This window comes from Lutra lutra, chromosome 12 (genome assembly GCF_902655055.1).
Source record: "Lutra lutra chromosome 12, mLutLut1.2, whole genome shotgun sequence".
Taxonomy (NCBI): Eukaryota; Metazoa; Chordata; class Mammalia; order Carnivora; family Mustelidae; genus Lutra; species Lutra lutra.
This window is the reverse complement of record NC_062289.1, coordinates 54,288,461-54,312,837: the sequence shown is the minus strand read 5'-3', so window position 1 is coordinate 54,312,837 and position 24,377 is coordinate 54,288,461. Positions and strand designations below refer to the sequence as shown.

At 39.3% G+C, this 24,377-nt stretch overlaps 1 protein-coding gene and 1 long non-coding RNA gene across 2 annotated transcripts in view; one reads left to right on the top strand and one right to left on the bottom strand.

The window, feature by feature from the left end:
* The window catches only part of DLGAP1 (DLG associated protein 1), a 771,821-nt gene that overhangs the window by 287,029 nt on the left and 460,415 nt on the right, over positions 1-24,377 (top strand).
* LOC125081987 (uncharacterized) lies at positions 22,071-24,223 on the bottom strand. Its single transcript, XR_007121848.1, has 3 exons — positions 24,113-24,223; positions 23,351-23,390; positions 22,071-22,118 (listed from the first exon to the last, which is right to left on the bottom strand). It is a non-coding gene; the product is annotated as an uncharacterized LOC125081987 (long non-coding RNA).

The following is a 24,377-nucleotide window of genomic DNA, read 5'->3' as shown; positions in this document are numbered from 1 at the left end:
GGTCCCCTGCCCCAGTACAGGATGGGGCATGACACCATAGGCAAGTGTGTAGAATGAACAAACTCATACTTTCAAAAGAAGTAATAGTCTTGTGGCGAAGCCTTGGCACAAATCTGAACACATGAGAGAGGTTTTTCCATTAAGTAAACAATGAGGGTTATATCAGTAGCATTCAGTCCTGCAGATAAGGGGCTCATCATCACCATCCCTGCAACTGGTTACCAGTGCTATTGTTTGGGCCCTGATTTATATTACCTTTAAAATCTTTCAGTCTAGGAATCCAGGTTCTTTTCTTCCTTTAGACTGAAGCTGGACTCAGAGCAAGTTTAGCCACACAATAATTCCATTAATGCTGAAAAAGAAAAAGAAAAAGAAAAGGAATGAGCCTATTTTAAGACTTTATCATTCTCACACTTGAAAATAGAGTGCAGATTACTGGCAGTAGTAGGAAAGGTAAAAAATCAACAAAATTGTTAAGTGAAGTCACATTGCTGTATCAACAATTATCTTTTATCCCTAGCTTTAAAAAAATTGTATTGTGTGCCTTATTAGTATCTGTCTGTAAAAAATAATGTTAAGTTTTCCATTATTACTTTTGCATTACTTTGGATTATTCTAAATTTCTTTCAGGGCTGATTCATGCATCAGACCTGTGTCTTGGCAAAATTAAGCACTTCTTCCCTCTAATGCAGGAAACAGACCTATTACTGTGCCTCTGCCTTGCCCCATCACTTTAATGATACCCTGTTTAGGAGTATTTTAACAGGGACCATGAGAAGAGCTAATCTTAAAACAAATGGTATATAATTTACTTTGGCAGAAAGTCAGGCTTTGGGGGAGAGGCACATGCGTGTTGGTGGGTGTGCAGGTGGGTTCCCGTGGGTCTCCTGTCCTAGATCCCCTGCACAGACATAATCAGGGATACTGGCTAACTGGTCAGTCCTGCAAGATAGAAGCATCTAATTTAATTACACTTATATGGTGTAAAAATGCCAGGAAGAGACCTGCCTATCCTTTAAGCTAAAATAAACTAATTAATGAGGTGGCCAAAAAGTTAGGTTTGTACTTGTAGACAGAATATTCTTCCCCAAATACTTTGAATGGAAGTTGAATGGAAGAGTTAAACAGGCATGCCTGAAAAATACCCATTTTACATAATAAAATTAAAAGCATTTCTTATTTGAAGAAACGAGTTGCTCTCGCATAGAAATCAGTTCTAAATACATTTAATATGTTTACATTCTTAAAAAATAGTTTATTTGAAATATTGGGATTCTTTTAAAATACATGGAGATGCCAGGAGCTTGGTGGATCTCCATAAAAATGATTTAATCTTTATAGGAAAAGATTGGTGAGTCATATTGAAAATTTTTTGTTAGCACATTGAATTTATGCATTTTTGCGAGTGCCATGAGAGCTTAAAGATAGTTAATAAATTATATTTAAGTCTTTCACTGGATAAATCTTGAGCAACAGAAATGCTTGTGGACTATTAAACAATCTGCTTTAGTTTGAAGACCCCTGAGAAAAAGTGAAGCATCTTTGCAGTTACCATGTAAGTCCGTGGATAAAACTTCAGTGCAAGCATCTTATTTTCATCCCTTTTTTCTTTTTCTTTTTCTAAGGTGGATGTTGGGTAAAGTAAGGGGCATTATCTAATGCAGGAAAGTGTGATGTTGGGGAAATGTCTCTGTGATTAAATTGTTGGCTGCAGGGTGAGGGGTCCTGACACTCAGAGGAAGGTGCTAGATCGTTAGATTGTGCTCAAAAATGACCTTCAAAAGGAACTTTAGGTGATGATTATGTTATTTGAAAAGGGCTCCACGCAAAAAGAGTCATTAATTTTGGAAAGATTCAATCAATGATGCTTTTCCCTTCACTCTGCTGCTTCACGAAAGACTGAATTTTAAAGGTGGGGGGGGGGGTAGGGATTGGGTGGCTCAATTATGGACATTGGGGAGGGTATGTGCTATGGTGAGTGCTGTGAAATGCATAAGCCTGATGATTCACAGACATGTATCCCTGGGGCAAATAATACATTATATGTTAAAAAAAAAAAAGACTGGATTTTAAAGATGTGAAATTTCCTATCAGACTCACATAGTGGAATAATCGCTATTTTACAGTATGGCAGAGGGGGGGCTCACTTGAACCTTGATTCCCTACATCAGAGTCCCTTTTGGAACTCTTCCTTCTACTTTCCCCCCAAGGGAATCATTTTAATGATTTAATGAAGTGACAGAGTCACAATACAGATATCTGAACTGGAAGTTCTTTGGGTTTCTACATGGTCTGTTATAATTCTGTATTTCCCTGTAGCCTTGTTTAACTCCCTTCTGAAGAAATTTAAATCCATTGATTATCATTCTTCCCTCATAATAACCACTCTTCATTCAACAAATATTTATTAAGTGTCCCTTATACACAAATTATGTTAATTACTCTTTCTTACATATATTGTTAAACTTGCCAGTTTTAAATAAAAATAGACAAACTTGCTAGTTTTAATGGATGCTATAATGAGCCATCCAAATACCCCTTTAGAACCAAGGTCTTTATTCCACTCCATGGTGGGAGTGTTGGCATGATGCCTCTCAGCCACATCCCTTCTGGGGAATCGCCTTTCACTGAAAGCACCAGCCTCACTCAAGACTGTGCTTCCTTTCCAGGGCAGTCCACATCCAATGCCTGGTCAGTGAGGGGGACACAAAGGCCCATCTTTCCTTAATTTCAGAAAATTCCAAAGAGCCATCTTAATTTCCTTTCCTTAATTTCAGAAAATTCCAAAGAGCCATCCCACTCCAAAGTTCAGCATTTTCCTTCCTCACCCAATCCTTCTTCCCTTGCTACTTTAGTGGTGGTTTTCCCCAGTGCACCCCCCGCCACTTACTCTCCAGTTCTCAAATCCCCATCTCAGAGTCTGTCTCCAGAGAACCCAACCTAAGACAAGAAAAGCCATAGGGCATCACCTATCAACCATTCTTGACAGTCGTCTCTGTTGTTTCCATCATCTCTGTTAGTAGCCAGAGCAGCACTGTATTTCTGGTTACCAGAATTTCCACTGCTTATCAGATGCTCGCCATTAAGCAGTCATATTGCTGCTGCTTCATTATCAGCAATTGCATCGTTATTCCTACAAAGAAACATGAATGAATTCACATTATCTTTTCATTATTGATTTCTAGTGTTGGTAATTCAGATTGTCAGTGTGTTGTATTATATAAGATAATATTGAGTAGGTACTGACATATTCATCTTTTAAGCAGATGATATAACATGGTATCAGTAAATATAGGACAGTACTGTAAATATATTTTCTCTCCTTTCTGATTTTCTCTTCACTACTTTATTGTAAGAATAGAATATATAATAGCTCTCCAAAATATGTGTTAATAGACTGTTGATGTTATTGGTGAGTTTTCTGGTAGGCTATTTTTGGGAGTCAACAGTTAAATGCAGATTTTCCACTGCACACAGAGCTGATGCTCCTAATCCTTACATTGTTCAGGGCTCAACTGTACAAACAAACCTACTGAAAACATAATGTGCTATACCAGAAAGCTGAGTCGTTAGATGAGTCAACTGAAAATACTCTGGTGGACCAGTTAATGATTGTTTGTTTGTTTGTTTTTTTAAAGATTTTATTTATTTATTTGACAGAGAGAAATCACAAGTAGGCAGAGAGGCAGGCAGAGAGAGAGGAGGAAGCAGGCTCCCTGCTGAGCAGAAAGCCCGATGCGGGGCTCGAATCCAGGACCTGGGATCATGACCTGAGCCGAAGGCAGCGGCTTAACCCACTGAGCCACCCAGGCGCCCCTAATTGTTTGCTTTTTTAAAAGATTTTATTTATTTATTTGAGAGAGAGTGCACAGTGGGAGAGTGAGAGGGAGAAGCAGACTCCCCACTGAGCAGAGTGGCCGATGCAGGACTTGATCCCAGGACCCTGAGATCATGACCTGAGCTGAAGGCAGATGGATGCTTAACCAACTGAGCCACCCAGGTGCCCAATGATTTTTTGCTTAAAACAAACAAACAAAAAATAACCTAGCATAGAGAATCCCTCTTTTCACCCTCTTTAAGTATAATGTGGATATTGGTGGACATACTGGCATGCCACCAGTTAGACTGCACAGTAAAATCCAGTAATTTCATTGTTGTTTTATGGCGAGCATCTGAGAAGCAGTGCAAATTTTGGTAACCAGAAATACAGTGCTGCTCTGGCTACTAACAGAGATGATGGAAACAACAGAGACGACTGTCAAGAATGGTTGACAGGTGATGCCCTATGGTTTGAGGGATTCTCTTCTAGAAAACTGACCATGCTTTTCATAGAGTATTGTGTGTAATAAGCCTTAGAAGTCCTTAAGAAGACTGTTCTAGAGGCTAAATTAGAGATGTGTTTGAAGGCACATAGACCACTTGAAACCTTCAGTGTTGAACTCATGGAGGCTCTGACCGGGCAGTTGTGTTGTCCAAGATCAAAAGTACTTTAAAAGACAGTATATTTTGAAACAAGATGGGATCCAGAGGGAGACAAACCATAAAAGACCCTTAATCTCACAAAATAAACTGGGGGTTGCCGGGGGAGGGGAGAGGGGTAGGGAAAGGGTGGCTGGGTTATGGACATTGGGGAAGGTATGTGCTATGGTGAGTGCTGTGAAGTGTGTAAACCTGGCGATTCACAGACCTATACCCCTGGGGCTAATAATACATTATATGTTAATAAAAAATAATTTTTTTTTAAAAAGAGTATTTCTTTTACTGGCAAGGTACTTTCTGACTTCAGAAGATAGCACTGATGGATCCATTTCCAAAAAGGGTTCTCATTGTCTACAACTTCTTGTTGTACAACCAAAACTCTGGCAGTTGGTGTTTATCTTTTCCCTTCAAAGCTGGAAAGTTAGCAACTTTAGAGATGAGGGCAGTACTGGTCATAAACCCAACTGCATTTGCGCAAAGCCGTAGAGGTTGCCTATCCAATTCTTGCCTTAAAACTGGTGCTTACTTCTCTCCCTTACCAATAAATTTTTTGTGTGTGGCTTTTTTTTTTTTTTCAGAACAGAGTACTTTTGTCTGCCTTGAAAACCTGTTTAAGCAGATATCCTTTCTTGTCAATGGTTTTCTTCATGGCATCTGGGAACTCATCTGCTGTCTCTTGGTTGGCAGAAGCTGCTTCTCCTGTTTTCTTGACTTTTTTTTTTAAGCCAAACCTCTCTCTAAAATTTTCAAACCATCCACTGCTGGCATTAAATTCTCCAGCTTTAGATCCTTCGCTTTCCTTTTGCTTTAAAGGGATGCCTTTCTTAGAACAATCCTGCATTTAAAAATAAATGAGCTGCAATTTCAGGTCAAAAAGGTATTTCACAAAAAGTGCAAGGTTTTCACTCCTGCTGGTATAGCTACAACAGCTTCTGAATTTTCTTTTCTTAAAACGGTCCTGGGGCTCCTGGATGGCTCACTCAGTCAGGTGGTGGACTCTTGGTTTTGATTCAGGTCATAATCTCAGGGTCCTGGATGGAGCCCTGCCTTGAGACTTCATGCTCAGCTGCAGAGTCGGCTTCCTCCTCTCTCTCCCTCTGCTCCTCCCCCCAACAGCACGCACACATTTTCTCCCCCATGGGCTTTCTAAAATAAATCAGTCTTTAAAGAAATGGCCCTTACACTGGGCTCATTTATCTTGAACTGGAGGGCAACCACAGCCACAGACCTTGATCTAGAGTACTTATCAAACTACTCAAGTTTTTCTTGTAATGTCAGGATTTCTCTGCGCTTCCTGGGAGCACTTCCGGCATCACTAGTGGCATCTCATAGGAGTCCTCTGTAGTTATTCAAGGTTTTTGGTATTACGCTAAATGTGATGAACAATACGTGAGAACCAGGAGACATCCCTTTTTACTGTGATACTTAATTTACTAGCCAGACTAACTGCTCCTCTGGAGAGGATTAGCGTCCTACAGTGTTTTAAGCAGATACTCACAGCACTAGAGCTCACAAAGGCAACTGGAAGAGGCCACGGAATTGTTATAGTAGTACAGTATGGACTACATTAATTTTAGGCAGTTACTTACTACTGCATTTTTACATTTGATTCCATCTCTCTTGACTGCAGATGGTACCATATAGTGTCTATATGTGCATAAGTTTTGATAAATTCTTTTTATATTTTATGTATTCGTGACATACCTTTTTCTCAATCTTTTTTTATATTTCTAGGCTATACAGTTCATCTGCAGGGTTTTTTGTTTTTTCAAATTGTCACAAACCTGAAAAAAATTCCAATACATTTATTCAGAAAAATCTGCATATAAATGGATCTGTGAACCTGTGCAAAAGTGTAGAGTGTTTCACCAATCAGCGGAGCAAATACTCAGTACTAGCAACGCAGTTCCCCTGAGCACCTGTGTTTACAATGTAGAAGATCTGCTTTGGTGATGCCTCAGACATCGCGCCTTATACTTAACTCCAAGCTGGTTCACGAGAGTACGAGAGTCCTCCTAACTGAGGAGAGAACAGTTTCAGCAAGGCCACTCCTGGCTTGATCTGTAATCTCTGGTTACACTGGGGTTGCAGAAGCAGCCTATAGGTGTCTGGAAAATTAAAGACTTTCTTCTGTTGCTTTTTAGAAATAATTATTTTTGTCCCTGGACCCGAGGGAAAACAGTATTCAGTCCCAGAATCTTCCTATATTCTTTCTCACTATTCAGTTATGTTTATCAAATATTTATTAAACATCATTAACTCCTATGAGCGTCCTGGGTTACGTACTTGGGATAGATCAGTGAACAAAATGGGCACAACTCATGCCCCTAAGTTAGTACCTTTGTTCGCGCTCTTGAACCTATTGCCTGCCTAGAGGAAGAGACAGAGAAGCTGGGAAAGGATGTGGTGGATGATCTGTAACATATTTTCAGGTTTTCTGCACACACAGGCCTTCTTTTAATTCTCTTTTCATTCATTCATTTGCCTATATTATATGGCCACCTTTAGTTTAACTACCAAAATGTGATTTTTGGATGAGATTCAAACTGAAAATTGTTAGCCCTTTTTCATCATCTGTAAATATTCCTGGAGTGATAAGGGGCTGGGAAGATGAAGGGAGGAAATGCTTACTCAGCATTTAGTACACTCCCTGGGCATGATATATAATATAGGGCATTGAATCCACAAAATGATTCTGGGAGTTGGATACAGTGGTTATCTTTATTCAGTGTATGAGAAAACAGACAGAATTTGCAAAACTTCCTAAAGATCACACTAATAGTAAGTGACTGACCAGGACTGAATCTGGATTTACCTGCATCATCCCAACCACGCTGATTCTGCAGGTAGAAATGTCACACAAAGGCCTACTTAACCTATCATTATACCCAGAGCTGGAGAAGCAATTTCCCTAATTCAGTAAACATTTTAAATATTTTGGAATGAATGCATTTAAGATAAATTTGAACAACAGAACTTGGTGGGTGTAAGAAACTCAGAAGAAAAGTATTGCAAAGATTGGTGTAGGGACACCGGCTGGCTTAGTGGTTAGAGCATGTAACTCTTGATCTCGGGGTTGTGAATTCAAGCTCCACACTGGGCATAGAGACTGGTGTAACACTTGAGGCCTTCTGCATGGAGACTGCCACACGTCAGTTCACAGGTCATCTTTAAGTATGAACTCTGGCTATATTTCCTTACACATGTGTTCACCTCAGATTCTTCCCACAGAAGCTTCTCCAAGAGAACTACAGAGAAGTTTCTGTGTAACCTGCTCCTCCATCCACCTCTGTCTCATATATCTTTGAGATGGGAGTCATTGCACACTTAAATATCAGTCGAGGGGGCTTGAGCAAAGATTGAAGACTCCAAGAAAGCCAGATCATTGGCAGCCATCTTTGTAGACCTCTGAATCTTGTTTTAGAGAAGTTATTTGAACCAATGGTTTGTTTCTATTAAGAAGAAACAAACTCTGGAAACCACTGTAAATTTACACTGGTTTTCTTTAAAAAAAAAAAAATTTCATGTTCTGTGTATATATTTAAGCATCTATAAAATTAAAGTCTTAAAGTGCTGGTTTCAGCCCGTCAGTAACAAATGTGGTTGGACCAGCCCTTGTGGTTCCTATTATGATTGCACGGTGTCCTTCAGCAAAACCATCAGGAAACTATTAAAAAATAGAGGTTCATTACTTAAAAGACCTGGCAATGACGCAGCATACCTGCGGCTACAGAGGGAGGTTTGCAGATAAAGGGAGAGCATGCAGAAGGTGGGGGTTCTGCTTTTATTGGGGCCGAGGGGCGGGGCCTACAGTTTTAGGGGCTCACTCTTCATCGGTGAATTTAAAGCATGAGACAAGATCAGTTATCAAATAAACCAAAATCTCTAAAACAAAGGAGCATCAGTGGGGCGAGGCAGCCTGGCTCTATCTAGTCCTGTTGCTGATGTGTGCTTATATTGGAGATCATCATCTTTGAAGTGGATGCTGTGGTAATTAAAGCTTTAAATCAGGCAGAAAAAAGAACTGTCAGAGCTTTATAATACAATCTACCCTATAGCGCCTAGGTAGTTGATAAACTGAAAGTCAGGGGTAGGGCATGTTGTAACTCAGAAAGTAAGGATAGATCAAAGTAGGATTATAGGAGCAAATCCTATAATAATTACTTAAGCAGTAGTCTGAAATCCACTCAGTAGCTATTGTCCCAACCTTTAAGGGTCCCACAATGAAATGAAGTCAGTGACTTTGGAGGCCCTAGGAATCTGGGCCAAGGTTTGGGTAATACTGTGAAATATTTTAACATCGTGGGCTGTCTGGTGTAGGTAGATAGGATTCTATCCTGATTTGGTAGATCCTCACCTATCTAAAACAGTTTCTTTGTCCTCAGAGTAGGTCAGTTCAGGGAAAGGTTGTGTTTCATTTCAGGAGACTTCCAAAGTTATGCCTATGTGGAATGAGTATTTGCATCAGGCATTTAATAAGAGACATTTCTGTGAAACAAAAAGCAAAGATTAATGATTGGAGCAGATTATAATCCCAGTTTCTGAGTTCTGAAAGCCACCAGTCGAAATTTTCAGACTTCAGGCTGAAAGCGTCTTCAGATGGAGGACAGATGGCGGCATTCTGATAGAATCTGTTGGTTTGCAGTTTGAAAGTCTCTGGTGATCTTCCTGAGGGTCTGCACAGCAACAGGCATGAAGACCATCTGTATATGAGTTAGGGTGATTTCTCTGATGTCTGTAGCATGTTCTCCCCCTTTACACAGCTTTGGGAAAAGGGCAGTTTTAGTTCTTAATGTTGCAAGTCAAAAGTGGGAGGAAATTGGAAATGTTTAGAGAGTTGTAGCCAAATATTGGAGGAAACTAGTAGAATGCACCATCCAGTCCAGTTTACAGGTAGAAAACAAAACCTCAGACAGTTTTAAGAGCACTGGAATCTAATATCCACATGTGTGTAATTGTTTCTCCTGAAACACAATTTTTCCTCTCTACAATTACCCCTATTTCTGTCACAGATAACCACAGTAAAACTGTGTGCAAATTTAGTCTAGGTTCAATGAACTTGACCTAATTGTTTACATTAGCACAGCAAGAATAGCAGCTGACCATACAGAATTATTTTGTATTTTTTTTAATTTTTTCAGTGTTCCAATATTCATTGTTTATGTACCACACCCAGTGGTCCATGCAATATGTGCCCCCCTCCTTAATGCCCACCACCAAGCTCACCCATCCCCCCACCTTCTTCCCCTCTAAAACCCTCATTTGAGGGACGCCTGGGTGGCTCAGTTGGTTAAGCAGCTGCCTTCGGCTCAGGTCATGATCCCAGCGTCCTGGGATCGAGTCCCACATCGGGTTCCTTGCTCATGAGGGAGCCTGCTTCTCCCTCTGCCTCTGCCTGCCATTCTGTCTGCCTGTGCTTGCTCTCTCTCTGACAGATAAATAAATTAAAAAAAAAAAATCTAAAACCCTCATTTGATTCTCAGAGTCCAGAATCTCTTGTGGTTCATCTCTCTCCTCCCACCAATTTCCTCCAATGCACTTTTCCTTTCCTTCTCCTAATGTCCTCCATGTTATTCTTTATGTTCCACAAATAAGTGAAACCATATAATAATTGACTTTCTCTGCTTGACTTATTTCACTCAGCATAATATCTTCCAGTCCCATCCATGTTGATACAGAAGTTGGGTATTCATCCTTTCTGATGGCTGAATAATATTCCATTGCATATATGGACCACATCTTTTATCCATTCGTTTGTTGAAGGGCATCTTGGCTCTTTCCACAGTTTGGCGACTATGGCCATTGCTGCTATGTACAATGGGGTACAGATGGCCCTTCTTTTCACTACATCTGTATATTTGGGGTAAATACCCAGTAGTGCAATTGCAGGGCCATAGGGTAGCTCTATTTTTAATTTTTTGAGGACTCTCCACACTGTTTTCCAAAGTGGCTGCACCAACTTGCATTCCCACCAACAGTGTAAGAGGGTTCCCCTTCCTCCACATCCTCTCCACACTTGTTGTTTCCTGTCTTGTTGATTTTGGCCATTCTAACTGGTGTAAGGCGATATCTCAATGTGGTTTTGATTTGAATCTCCCTGATGGCTAATGATGATGAACATTTTTTCATATGTCTGTTAGCCGTTTGTATGTCTTCTTTGGAGAAGTGTCTGTTCATGTCTTCTGCCCATTTTTTGATGTGATTATCTGTTTTTTGGGTGTTGAGTTTAAGGAGTTCTTTATTGATCTTGGATATCAACCCTTTGTCTATAGTGTCATTTGCAAATATCTTTGTTTTGTTGACTGTTTCCTTTGCTGTGCAGAAGCTTTTATCTTGATGAAGTCCCAAAAGTTCATTTTCACTTTTGTTTCTTTTGCCTTTGGAGACATGTCTTGAAAGAAGTTGCTGTGGCCAATGTTGAAGACTTTACTGCCTATGTTCTCCTCTAGGATTTTGATGGATTCCCCCTCATGTTCAGGCCTTTTATCCATTTCAAGTTTATCTCTGTGTATGGTGTAAGAGAATGGCCGAGTTTCATTCTTCTATACATAGATGTCCAATTTCCCTAGCATCATCTATCAAAGAGACTTTTTTCCACTGGATATTTTTTCTGTTTTGTCAAGGATAATTTGACCATAGAGTTCCGGCCCCATTTCTGGGCTCTCTACACTTCCACTGGTCTATGTGTCTGTTTTTGTGCCAGTACCATGCTGTCTTGGTTATGACAGCTTTGTAATAAAGCTTGAAATCAGACAACGTGATGCCCCCAGCTTTGTTTCTCTTTTTCAACATTTCCTTTGCAATTCAGGCTCTTTTCTGGTTCCATAGAAATTTTAGGTTTGTTCCACACTTTGAAAAATGCCAGTGGAGTTTTGATCAGGATGGCATTGAAAGTATAGATTGCTCTGGGCAGTATAGACATTTTAACAATGTTTATTCTTCTGATCCATGAGCATGGAATGTTTTTCCATATTTTTGTGTCTTCTCCAATTTCTTTCATGAGTGTTCTGTAGTTCCTCAAGTACAGATCCTTTACCTCTTTGGTTAGGTTTATTCTCAGGTATCTTATGGTCCTTGGTGCTATAGTAAATGGAATCGATTCTCTAATTTCCCTTTCTATAGTTTCTTTGTTAGTGTATAAGAAAGCAACAGATTTCTATGCATTGACTTTGTATCCTGCCACATTACTGAATTGCTATATGAATTCTAGTAATTTCAGGGTGGAGTCTTTTGGGTTTTCCACATAAAGTATCATGTCACCTATGAAGAGAGAGGGTTTAGCTTCTTCTTCACCAATTTGAATACCTTTATTTCTTTTTGTTGTCTGATTGCTGTTGCTAGGACTTCTAGTACTATGTTGAACCAGTGGCAAGAGTGGGCATCCTTATCATGTTCCTGATCTCAATGGGAAGGCTCTCAGCTTTTCCCCATTGAGAATGATATTCACTATGGGTTTTTCATAGATGTTATGAAGTTGAGGAACGTTCCCTCTATCCCTATACTTGGAAGAGTTTTAGTCAGAAATGATGCTGTATTTTGTCAAATGCTTTTTCTGCATCAATTGAGAGGACCATGTGGTTCTTCTTTCTTTTATTGATTTGTTCTATCACGTTGATTGATTTGCGAATGTTGAACCACACTTGCATCCCAGGGATAAATTTCACCTGGTCATGGTGGATAATCTTTTTAATGTATTGTTGGATCCTATTAGCTAGGATCTTGTTGAGAATCTTGGCATCCATATTCATCAGGAATAATGGTCTGAAATCCTCCTTTTTGATGGGGTTTTTGCCTGGTTTGGGGATCAAGGTAGCTGGCTTCATAGAAAGAGTCTAGAAGCTTTTGTTCTGTTTCTATTTTTTGAAACAGCTTCAGGAGAATAGGTATTATTTCTTCTTTGAATGTTTGGTAGAGTTCCCCAGGGAATCTGTCCTGGACTCTTGTTTTTTGGGAGGTTTTTGATCACTGCTTCAATGTCGTTACTGGATATTGGTCTATTCAGGTTGTCAATTTTTTCCTGTTGCAGTCTTGGAAGTATATAGGTTTCCAGGAATGCATCCATTTCATCTAGGTTGCTTAACTTATTGGCATATAACTGTTGATAATAATTTCTGATGATTGTTTCTATTTCCTTGGTGTTAGTCGTGATCTCTCCCCTTTCATTCATAATTTTATTGTGTTCTCTCTCTTGGATTAGTTTGGCCAGTGGTTTATCAATCTTAATTTTTTCAGAGAACCAGCTTCTAGTTTCGTTGATATGTTCTACTGTATCTCTAGTTTCTAACTCATTGATCTCTGCTCTAATCTTAATTATTTCCCTTCTTGTGCATGGGGTTGGCTTAACTTGTTGTTGATTTTCCAGTTCTTTAAGGTGTAAAGAGAGTTGGTGTATTCGGGATTTTTCAATTGTTTTGAGTGAGGCTTGGATGGCTACGTATATCCACCTTGGGCCCACCTTTGCCGTATCCCATAGGTTTTGGACCGATGTGTCTTCATTCTCATTGGTTTCCATGAATTAAGTTCTTCTTGATTTCCTTTGATCTAAACATTCTTGAGCAGGATGGTCTTTAGCTTCCAGGTGTTTGAATTCCTTCCAAAGTTTTTCTTGTGCTTGAGTTCCAGTTTCAAAACACTGTGGTCTGAGAATATGCAGGGAATAATCTCAATCTTTTGGAATCAGTTGAGCCCTGATTTGTAACCCAGTATGTGGTCTATTCTGGAGAAAGTTCCATGTGCAGAATGAGTATTCTGTTGTTTTAGGGTGGAATGTTCTGTATATATCTATGAGGTCCATCTGGTCCAATGTGTCACTCAAAGCTATTGTTTCTTTGTTGATTTTCTGCTTAGATGATCTGTTGCTGAGAATGGCATGTTAAGATCTCCTACAATCAATGTATTCTTATCACTATGAATCTTTACTTTGATTAATATTTGGCTTATGTAGTTGGCTGCTCCTATGTTGGGGGCATAAATATTTACAATTATTAGATCTTCTTGGTGGAGAGATCATTTAAGAATAATGTAGTGTCCTTCTGTATCTCTGACTCCAGTCCTTAGCATAAAATCTAATTTATCCAATATGAGAATTGCTACCCCAGCTTTCTTTTGAGGCCCATTGGCATGAAAGATGGTTCTCCATCCCTTCACTTTCAGTCTGGATGTATTAGGCTCAAAATGTGTCTCTTGTAGACAGCATATGGACAGGTCCTGTCATTTTATCCAGTCTGCAACCCTGTGCTACCTATTTACATGTTGAGAATGATTATTGAAAGATAAGCTTTTATTGACATCACATTGCCTGTGAAGTCGTTTCTATAGATTGTCTCTGTAAATTTCTGTTCTATGTCACTCTTGGTTTCTTTCTTCTTCTACAGACCCCCCCCCCTTAATATTTCTTGTAGGGCCAGCTTGGTGGTCACATGTTCTTTTAAACCTTGCCATTGACCATATAGAATTTATAATCTGCTTTGCTGGAATTTTCATAAGGAATCTCAGATTGAACTTGTTTCAGACTTGCCTGAAATACCTATAGACTTGGCTTAATTCCTCTCTTTTTGAGGTCCCCAAAATATCCTGAGGTTCCTGCACCTGCCAGGAAAGAACCTTCCTTACTTAATGGGTAAGGCTGCTGGCAACCCTGTAAGCAAGGTGTCAGGTCAGTACTTCCCCAGTGTCAGGATTGGCTTCTAGCAATTCATCCTTAGTCCTGAAGTCGTGTGGTTATACCTGAGTCTATGTATGTCTCTGAGATATGACCAAGGTCAAAGCCTTGGTGATGGTACCCATCTTTCCAATTCTGTCCTGTTTAAAGGACAACTGATTCTTATTGGACTTAAATAAATTGCCATAAAAATAAGAATACTGTTTCTGAATTCTGGAGAGATCAGGTAAGAGGAAAAAATAACTTTTAATTCTGCTTGGAAAGGTATAATTTACCAAATTGCTATGAGAGTTAGCTTATTTTCCTTATATCTGGAAAACAAAATATTAAAGAATGAGAAATATTTCAAACAAAAAGCATAAAAATTATAGTCTTCTTCCTCCATTTATTCAGTCCCATGTAACTGATTCTTGTGCTGCTTGAATTCAGTTTTTCCATTACTTTTGGAAATTTTTTCCCAGTTCAGTTTTATGATCCTAAAGTTATCAGAAACCTGTATTCTAGGGTCTTTTTCATGAATCTCCTTAAAGATGATAGATTTTTGCAGAACTCTTCTGTAAAAGAATCTGAGTCAAAGAATAGCTGTCTGTAAATGATTAAAAAACTTGAAAATGGAAAGGTTAAAGGTCAGAACAGAGTCCATTACAATCCAATTGATAAAAGGAAGTTTTGTTATTTCTGTGACATACAACATTTTTTAAGTTTTTGTTTAAATTCCAGTTCACACACTGTGTGATATTAGTTTCAGGTGTACAACAGAGTGATTCAACACTTCTGTACATGACCCAGAGCTCATCACAAGTGTCCTCCTTACTCCCCATCACCTAGTTCACCTATCACCCTCTCTGGTAACCATTAGTTTGTTCTTTATAGTTAAGACTCTGTTCCTTGGTTTGTCTGTCTGGTTTCTTAAATTCCACATGTGAGTGAGATCATATGGTATTTGTCTTTCTCTGACTTATTCTGCTTAGCATTATACTCTCTAGCTCCAGCCAAGTCATTGCAAATGTCAAGATTTTTTTTATGACTGAATAATATTGTATTGTGGGTGTATATACATACACACACACACACACACACACACACACACACTTTATCCATTCATCATTGGACATTTGGACTGTTTCTATAATTTGGTTATTCTTGGTAATGCTGCCATAAACATTGGGGTGCTTGTGCTCCTCCAAATCTGCATTTTTGTATCCTTTGGGTAAATACCTGGTAGTGTAATTGTTGGATGAAGGGCAGTTCCATTGTTTAACTTTTTGAGGAGCCCCCAAAATGTTTTCCAATGGAGCAGCAGGTTTTCCCTTTCTTCATATCCTAACACCTGTTGTTTCTTTTTTTAAAAAATTTATTATTATTTTTTAAATTTCTTTTCAGTGTAACAGAATTGTTTATTCTTATGTTGTTTATTATAGCCATTCAGACAGGTGTGAGGTGATATCTCATTATAGTTTTGATTTGAATTTCCCTGATGATCAGTGTTGTTGGACATCTGTATGTCTTCTTTGGAGAAATGTCTGTTCATGTCTTTTGCCTGTTTTTTAATTGGATTATTAATTTTAAGATACTAATTACAAGTGGTAACATATAAGGACATATTAGGTTGCTAGGAGTTTCATATAGTTCCTAGAATATTTTAATACCCTATATCCAGATACATGTAATCTAACAAAGTTTGGCATCTCCTGTTTGATGATGCTTCCCGTGTAATTTGACATACATACCAAATAAGCTTAATTGGTCTAACAAGTCTTTCAAGATGTTCCAGGAACCCTCTGGAATATCCTAAAGTTCTCCTGATCCCCAGATCAAAAAGACTTCATTTGGAATTTGGGGAAGTTTGTCAAAATACCATAAAGGTTTTAAAACAGTTAAATAGAATCCTAGATCACTATGAAACAATACTTAGTTATCTGTTTAACCAAAGTGACAAAGACTTCACAGGCAAATAATGAAGATTACATAGTTATAGATTACATTCTATGCTAAACTCAGGTCTTTTAATATCAAGACTAGGGTTATTTTAGTAATCAAAGACATGATCAAACAAAGCAAATTATTTTGATAAAACACAGCATCACAGAATCCTTGTTTTTTTAGGCAGATAATTTTTAGAGATTAAAAAAAAAACCCTTTATAATCTCTTATCAAGAGCAGACCAATAATTCAAGAAAACTTTATCCTTTTAACAAAGAAAAAAACCTAATTTTACATTTGCATCAATGTACTTTCAGTATTAAAACTAATTTAATCAAATTTATTCCACTCTTAGCCAGTCCTGACCACACATAAAATTCCTTCCCAAAGATTCCTTTTCCATAAATCTTCAACAGTTTTCTTTTTTACATTCAGATTTTGTTCTGTGTTTTCCCTCTTTCCTTGCCTCACTGTAGAATATTACTTTTCCCTCGGGAAAAATACATGTCCATTCCTCAGACCATCTTTTACCAAAAACACATACCTTACTTTAATTGCATACAGCAAAGTTTCCCTTAACCACTTACATTAATTAGAATTCTTAATTCTTAGGAAGCTTAACTAAGAAATACAGAATTATGAACTTTTTACATTAGTGTTCTGTGATTTGGCAAACCGAGAACATGTGCTAACAGACCCAAATTTTATCTTTAGCTTCTCTAAAAGTAGAATAAAACACCAAAAGTAGATAAACCTATGTGCAGTAATTAATATTCATTATTCTATCTTACTTGGAAATGATCTCGATATTCAGTGAATTTAACTCATCATTTAACTTAACAAACTTAACTTTAAGGCTTCAGATTACAAAAAAACTTTGAGACATTAAAAAAAGTCTACCATTATTCTAAATTTGCCTGACACATTTTGCAGCAGAGATAACATGAATTCAACTAGTAAACCCAGATAGTTACTAATCTGCCTTATATTTAATACTGACAATTTTGAAAACATGTCTGTTATAATCAAACCCACAACCTTAAATTAGCTTTGCTACCGAATGTTTTCCCAGATCACATGAATCTGAAATTCATTTGCATTGTTTTCATTTTGAGAATTTTTATGAATACTAAATTTACAGATGTACTTAATTTTCTTAAAGCCAATTAAATAGAGCTCTTTTACAATATAATTTTGGTAATATCATTCAGAGGTAGAAAAATACCGTACATCTACAATGCATGAACACACAGGCAGATGCATACAGAGACCTTATAGTTATGGCTTTTTAAATGTTTAGCCATGAGATGGATACAATAATGCCCAGCTCACTAGTTTACAAAATAACAGTTGGATTCAAACTGTTTTTCTGGAATAAGTTAAACTTACCTTGTTCATGTGGCTAACCTCTTTCTCTATTTGTAGAGAAGACTTTTACCATTTCTATTTGTCCCTGGAAATAATCTTAAGGAGACAGTGATCTAGAGTCTGGGCAAAAGAGCCTTTTTTGCAGCTTGTATCTTTCTTTTCCTTTCTTTCCTTCTCTTCCTTCCTCTCTCCCTCCCTCTTAGGCCAGTGTGGGCATCATTTTAGAGACCTCCTGGGCATTTACATTTCAAAGACATGGTAAGACTGACATCTTCAAGGGGCAGAGAAGAGTGCAGGTTTTCTCTTAGGAGTTTGAGTGCTTTTCAGACAGTTTTGGCAGCCCCAGTTAAAATGTGGTCGTGCGGTCTTGTAATTAGGTGGTGTGCCCTGTAAAGAATAATTCTCTGAACTCAAGGTTCAATGGGGCCTCTTCTGGATTGGAAATGATGATGTGGCCTTGGGTGTCACTATGGTCTGGGAAACAATAAACTCTTTGGATTCTGCCAATTTTGCACAGGAGGAGAGGAGCCTCATCTTAATGTTTTCTACCCACTGTGAGCCTTAGCCATGATCACTGTGATGGAAGGAAATGAGCATTTGCCTGGATGGATCTTTAAGAAAGTTATAGATTTCAGAGTCTTTGGAGACACCTACCAACCAGTTGACCCATTTTGGCAGCTGTGAATAAGAATCCAGAGCCCTTTTAATCAAAAAAGAAAACTGACAAGAGCCAATTAGTTCCCCTCTCTCCTGCCTGTTGTATAAAATCTTTAAGAAAGGGTTGAATTTCAGTTAGGATATTGTTTACTTTCAGTTTTTGTTCCTGACTTTTTTGTTGTTACCTTAATCTGGGGTGTTGTTACTGGAAAATTTTAGATGACATCACTATGAGGGCTCTTCACAGGTAGCTGCTTTTCTTTCCAGGGTCCCAGGAGAACCCCTCTGGGATTGGGCTCTGCCTCTGCCAATATGAGAAAGCCACTAGGCCTCTAGAGTTTAATGGCAGGGTCTTAGCATGCTGGTGTGCCTGACATTGAAAAATACCCAGGAAGCATCCCTGAGGCTTTGCAATTTACTGAGCAGCTGCGAGACCTCCTCAGGATCCTCAGGACTAGATGTCCACAACATTTATAGTTCTCCATCAATTTTTCTAACATAGGACACTAATATTCTATTGGATCAAAGGATGAAGAGTGACAGCAGTGAGTGAAGTGGTGACACAGAAACCATGGCCTCTGTTGTGCTTTCCCTCTGGTGGTGTCATTGGTTTCTTACTGCAATAATGTGCTTGCAATCCAATCTGTCCTTCTTAGCTCTCCTTGGCCTTAAAGTGGGGTAGACCCTTTCTCATGTTAGTCAATATATCTTGTCAGACCATATGACCTTGATCACACTGCTTGGGGGTAACTGTTCATGACCATATCATGACTCTTTGGGTTCGATACTGCAGGTAACATATTGCAGGGGCAATACATCAGAGCACATAGCAGTGCCACAGACCCCCAGCAAACATGCTCGCTTCCCCTATGGGGTTACCCTGAGTTATGCAGCTGGTAAGCAAATTACAGGTAAAGGGCATTCCCCTCAGTTAATTTCAAGAGCAACCCGCAATCCTGCTGACTGCTACATCCATTGTTTTGTGCCAATCTCAGCCTATCGATAACTAGTCTTGTAGTTGGACTGGCCCTTGTGGTTCTTATGATTGCAAGATGCCCTTTGGCAACAATCATCAGGGAACTTTGGGGAAACAGAGGTTTATTACTTACAAGACTTGGAAATTAGAGTGAAAGCATGCACGGGCTAGAGGTTCTGCTTTTACTGGGGTGGAAAGTGGGGGCCTAGTGTTTCGTGGGCTCACTCTTTAGTGGGGGATTTTACAACATGGGAAGAGAAAGGCAAGTGCCCAAAGGGTCAGTTATTGAAGTCAAGATCTCTCAACAAAGGAACCTCAATGGGGTGAGGTGGCCTGGGTCTATCTCTGTGGCTGACCACATGATAATTGGAGATTGCCATCTTTGATTCCTTGGCAACTAAAGTCAGGCACATGCATTATTAAAAAAAGAAAAAAAAATTGTCAGGGCCTCGCACTAGAGTCTGTCTCTAGAAAAAAAGTTTAGTCATACTGGAGGGAACAGGAGATAGAAAGAACACCCTAACTATATACTTGTTACTTAGAGGGATATAATAATCTATTAATCGCATGTATTTACTATTCTTTGGTCTAAACACTGTAAAATTAATGGTCTGAAGCTAAAAGAGGAGTGTTTATTTTTCACATTATTCGTTTTTAAATATCCTCCTTTGTTCCACCAATGATTTGAAGTGGCCTATAAGGATAGTTAGATCCACGGAGAGAGATGGGTAGATCTAGCAGTAAATATATCAGAAAAAAATAGCATTACTGTCGCTGAATTTAGGCCCATGGCTGATGACTGACATTGGGCTGATATTTCTAAAAGCCGAAGCAAAAAGGAACTGTCTATTATGTCACTGGTCTATATTCATGGTCATGAAAGATAGCATTCTCCAGTGAATCAAAGATTTTCCTGGCACCTCAGTTTGACAAGGACTTCTTATCTGACGTATGGTGGCCAGTATGTTTCTATGATATGCTGACAACAAAAGTTTACTTTTAAGCAGGGCCTCACAGGAAACTTTAGTTTTGAGGGGTTTTATTCCCCTTTAATATATGATGAGGGCATAATGCCCAAATCCAACTCAATGGAAGCAGTTTGCTGGAGAAATGGGAAAGCCTGTGGACAACATCCATAGCTTGCTGTCCATATCCTTTTGTTGCCAGAAAAAGGCCACCACAAGCATAGCTCATTACTGGCCCCAGTGCTTGCCTCACCACACATCGTGTGTGCACAAATAGGTCATCCAAGTCTTTTCTGCTAAGGCCCAAGTGGGCTGAGGTTTTTGAAACAAGTGCTCTTGGCTATCACTACCCATTTAAAAAGTGAAGCCTATTTGTCATCATGGGCTGGACTCTCTAGGGTCAAATATGTGCTTCAGAGAGTAGTATTATAGACACCATTTTCTGTGTGTTTCTTTAAGTGTATTTTTCTAGGGAATGACCAGAGCTTTCAATCCATGAAAGGGTCACAGTCAGGAATGCATTGACCACAGGTCCTTTAAACACTCGTCCTTCAATATTCTGTCAAGAGCTTTCAATAAAGGTGAGCAGCAGACCATTCAAAGGCCTACTCTCTGGCAAGGACCTGGGGCCAGTGTTCAGCACTGCTGATTAAAGGCAGAGCCATGAGCACTAATGATCAAAACCACAGTCGGCCAGGCAGTCTGTGAGAACTAAGAGCCTCACCCACCTGGTACTGCCACCCACCTGGACACTGAAAAGGTGAGGCAGAGCCTGTCAAAAATGTTTGAGTGTCAGCTGTATGTCAGAAAATGAGGACACAGTGTTGAACAGCTTCCTGTCCTGATTGTGCTTATTCTAATGATTAGACAATAACTAATTACTATTTTTCTTATTTGCTGTAAAGGACAGGAGGGCTAAAATTGTCCTTAAAAAATGAGCTGAGTATTTTCTAGAACACCAAAGGGAAAATGTGTCTCAGAGTCTCACCAAGCATAGACAAGGATGGAGTATTTATTTTCAGAGTTTTTTACAGTTCTAAACCCATCACAGTAATTTAGGGATATAGAAATTCTTATAATTGGGCCTAAACTCATTTTGTTAGCTTAAGACTATAGAAATACTGTTTAGAACTTTGACCATAAAATAGGTTACTCAGACAATAATTACAAGTAGCTTCATTAAATCTGTGTACATATTTAATGTCCACCCTAAAATGAAGCCACATATTGACACCTTTTTTTTGAGGGAGGGAGAGAGAGAATCTTAAGCAAGCTCCATGCCTAGCATGGTGCTCCATCTCACAACCCTGAGGTCATAAACTGAGCTGATTTTTTTATAATATACTGATAACTTCTAACGATTCTCTTCTTAATTTTATGATGTTACCAGTATTCTATAGAATTGTACAGTGGCTCCCATCAGAGGGCTTCTCTTTCTCCATGAACTCTGAGGAAACTGCATGGAGAATGGAAAAGGAGAAATGTCAGAGTGAGCACATTAAAATTATTGTGGTTTGAGCTCACTACACAAAAGCAGAAGAAACCTCTCCAGACTACCTAAATTAATCAACATAATGCTTATTTTTAACCAGGAACAGATATCCAAAATGCATTATACATGTAAAAAGTAGTATACCCTAAGATTTGCAGCTCAGAATGTCAGGATTCAAAACTCATGAACTAGCTGCGTGATCTTGAGCAAGTAAATTAACACTTTGTGCCACAGTTTCCTCATCTGTTAATAGGACCTACCTTAGAAAGGTGTTTTAAATAAATGACAGATATATGTAAATGCTTATGGTACCTGATACATAGTAAGCAGGTGTTAAGAATAATTATTAAAGGAAAACCCGTAGCACAAGACAGTAAGGCTCAAATGAACATTAAGCACAAATGACCCCAATGGAAATGAATTTTTAAAAATTAAAATTAAGGGTACCTGGGTGGCTCAGTGGGTTAAGCCTCTGCCTTCGGCTCAGGTCATGATCTCCAGGTCCTGGAATCGAGCCCCGCATTGGGCTCTCTGCTCAGTGGGGAGCCTGCTTTCCCTCTCTCTCTCTCTGCCTATCTCTGTGCCTACTTGTGGTATCTGTCAAATAAATAAATAAAATCTTTAAAAAATTTTTTCAAATTAAAAAAAAATCCAGAAATTAGAATTTAATATTACTAAATTAGTATTTTCAAAAAACAGTTACGATTATGAAATAGGAGCAAAGATAATTTATAGCGTAAAAAGTAAAAGGACAAAGCTGAAAAAGTATTTGTAGGGCAGATTGCTTGCTGCTCAGCCAAACTGTCTTTCTCTTCCTCATATGCTCCATCCCCCTTTGCAGTTTGGTGTGGCCAAAGGGGTGAGTTCTGATGTGTGTCCCTCCCAGCCAGCACATAAATACTTCCCTGGCACAGTCTCTGTGCTGTGAGACATGGCCAGTATTTCACCGTGTTGGTCTGTGTCCCTAGCAACACAGGGGCTGGGAAGGTAGACAGAGGTATCAAGAACCATCTATACTGTGCTAATGAATTTGAACTTTTTCATGGAGCCATAGGATCTCCAGAAGTGTTTGTTTTGTATAATCAGGTAAGTCACTCCTTTGGCTGGGTAGAGGATAGACTCTGGAGGGCAGGAGAGGTGGGCTGGGGGCCAAGGCTAGAAAGCAGTTAAGAGACTTGCATAACTCTCCCTGTGGGATGGAAGGAGGAGATGAACTTCAAAGGAAATTGTGGAGGGACAGTCAACAATTATATTGGGTGTGGGAAGTTGAGATACCAGGGTAAGAAATAAATGTAGATAGAGATGGGGGGCGATGGTTATGCCTGTGGATCTCTGTGTTGTCTGAGAGTTGAGAAAATCTTCATTAGCAGTTTCTACTGTCACATCTTATACAATCTGTCCTCCTCAAACTATGTGCTGGTGGCTTCATTCATCCCAGTCCTTTCAGGTGCTGGGCTCTGCCTGGAAGACAGTCTAGAAAGTTTCTGAACTGTTTTCCCCCCACATCCAGCAATACCTCTTCTCTGAAGGCTTCTCTTCCTCCTCAAGATATGCTTGGTTGTTCCTCCTTTGTGCCCCCTCTCCCCCAGTCCCTCTCTTCTCTTGAGCACTTAGGAGAATGTGCTCGACCTGCTCACTTGACATCTTTGCAATGATGTGGGAAGGACACTGATGGGAAAGATCTATTTTTTATCATGGTATTTCTTATTACTAGCAGAAGGCCAGATATAATGGGTTCTCAATAGATGTTTAATGAATGAGCTAATTACTTGAGAATAAGAGGACGGGGGGAAAGTAGGGATCTTAAAATAGCACACCCCGTACCTTACCTTCATTCTCTTAAGAATCCAGGAGGCTGCACAGCAACACCTGTGTGGACCAACAGCATTGAAAAAGATTGTAGTTAAGGTTGAAGGAGAAAACCCAAGCAGTCCACACAGTTGTATGATTCTTGTTCCTTTAGGACAAATTTATCCATTTATGAGAAAACTCCCCTAAGAAGGAGCATGTAGGGGCGCCTGGGTGGCTCAGTGGGTTAAGCCGCTGCCTTCGGCTCAGGTCATGATCTCAGGGTCCTGGGATCGAGTCCCGCATCGGGCTCTCTGCTCAGCAGGGAGCCTACTTCCCTTCCTCTCTCTCTGCCTGCCTCTCTACCTACTTGTGATCTCTGTCTGTCAAATAAATAAATAAAAAATCTTTAAAAAAAAAAAAAAGGAGCATGTAAACACACTTGCATGTGCAGCATAGAGTTAGGAAAAATATACCCACACTTTTCTAACCCAGCATTTTCCAGAATTGTACAGATAAAGCATACTCAAGTGACCATCACCCTCTCCTTCACACAGTGAAATGAATGATGGGTATTTCTACTCTTAATTGTACACAGTTTTCCACAGATTGTGGAGTCGAGACTTCTAGTTGTTTACCTAATATAATCTCTCCCTTTTTCTTAGTATCAGAATTCCAGTTTCATTTTAAGTAGCAGTCTGGCAATCTGAGAAAGCCCACATCTACCAGCCTGCAAGGTAGTGAGATATAAACATTTAAATAAATTCTGGTTATTATTAGGGAAGGGTAGGATGGAACATTACCTAGCTTTTCAAAAAGTTGACTCTGGGGGCACCTGGATGGCTCAGTCGTTAGGCATCTGCCTTCGGCTCAGGTCATGATCCTGGGGTCCTGGGATCAAGCCCCACATTGGGCTTCCTGCTCAGCGGGAGGCCTGCTTCTCCCTCTCCCACTCCTCCTGCTGTGTTCCCTCTCTTGCTGTGTCTCTCTCTGTCAAATAAATAAATACAATCTTTAAAAAAAAAAAAAGTTGACTCTGCTGGGAGATTTGCCCCTTTAACCTCCCAC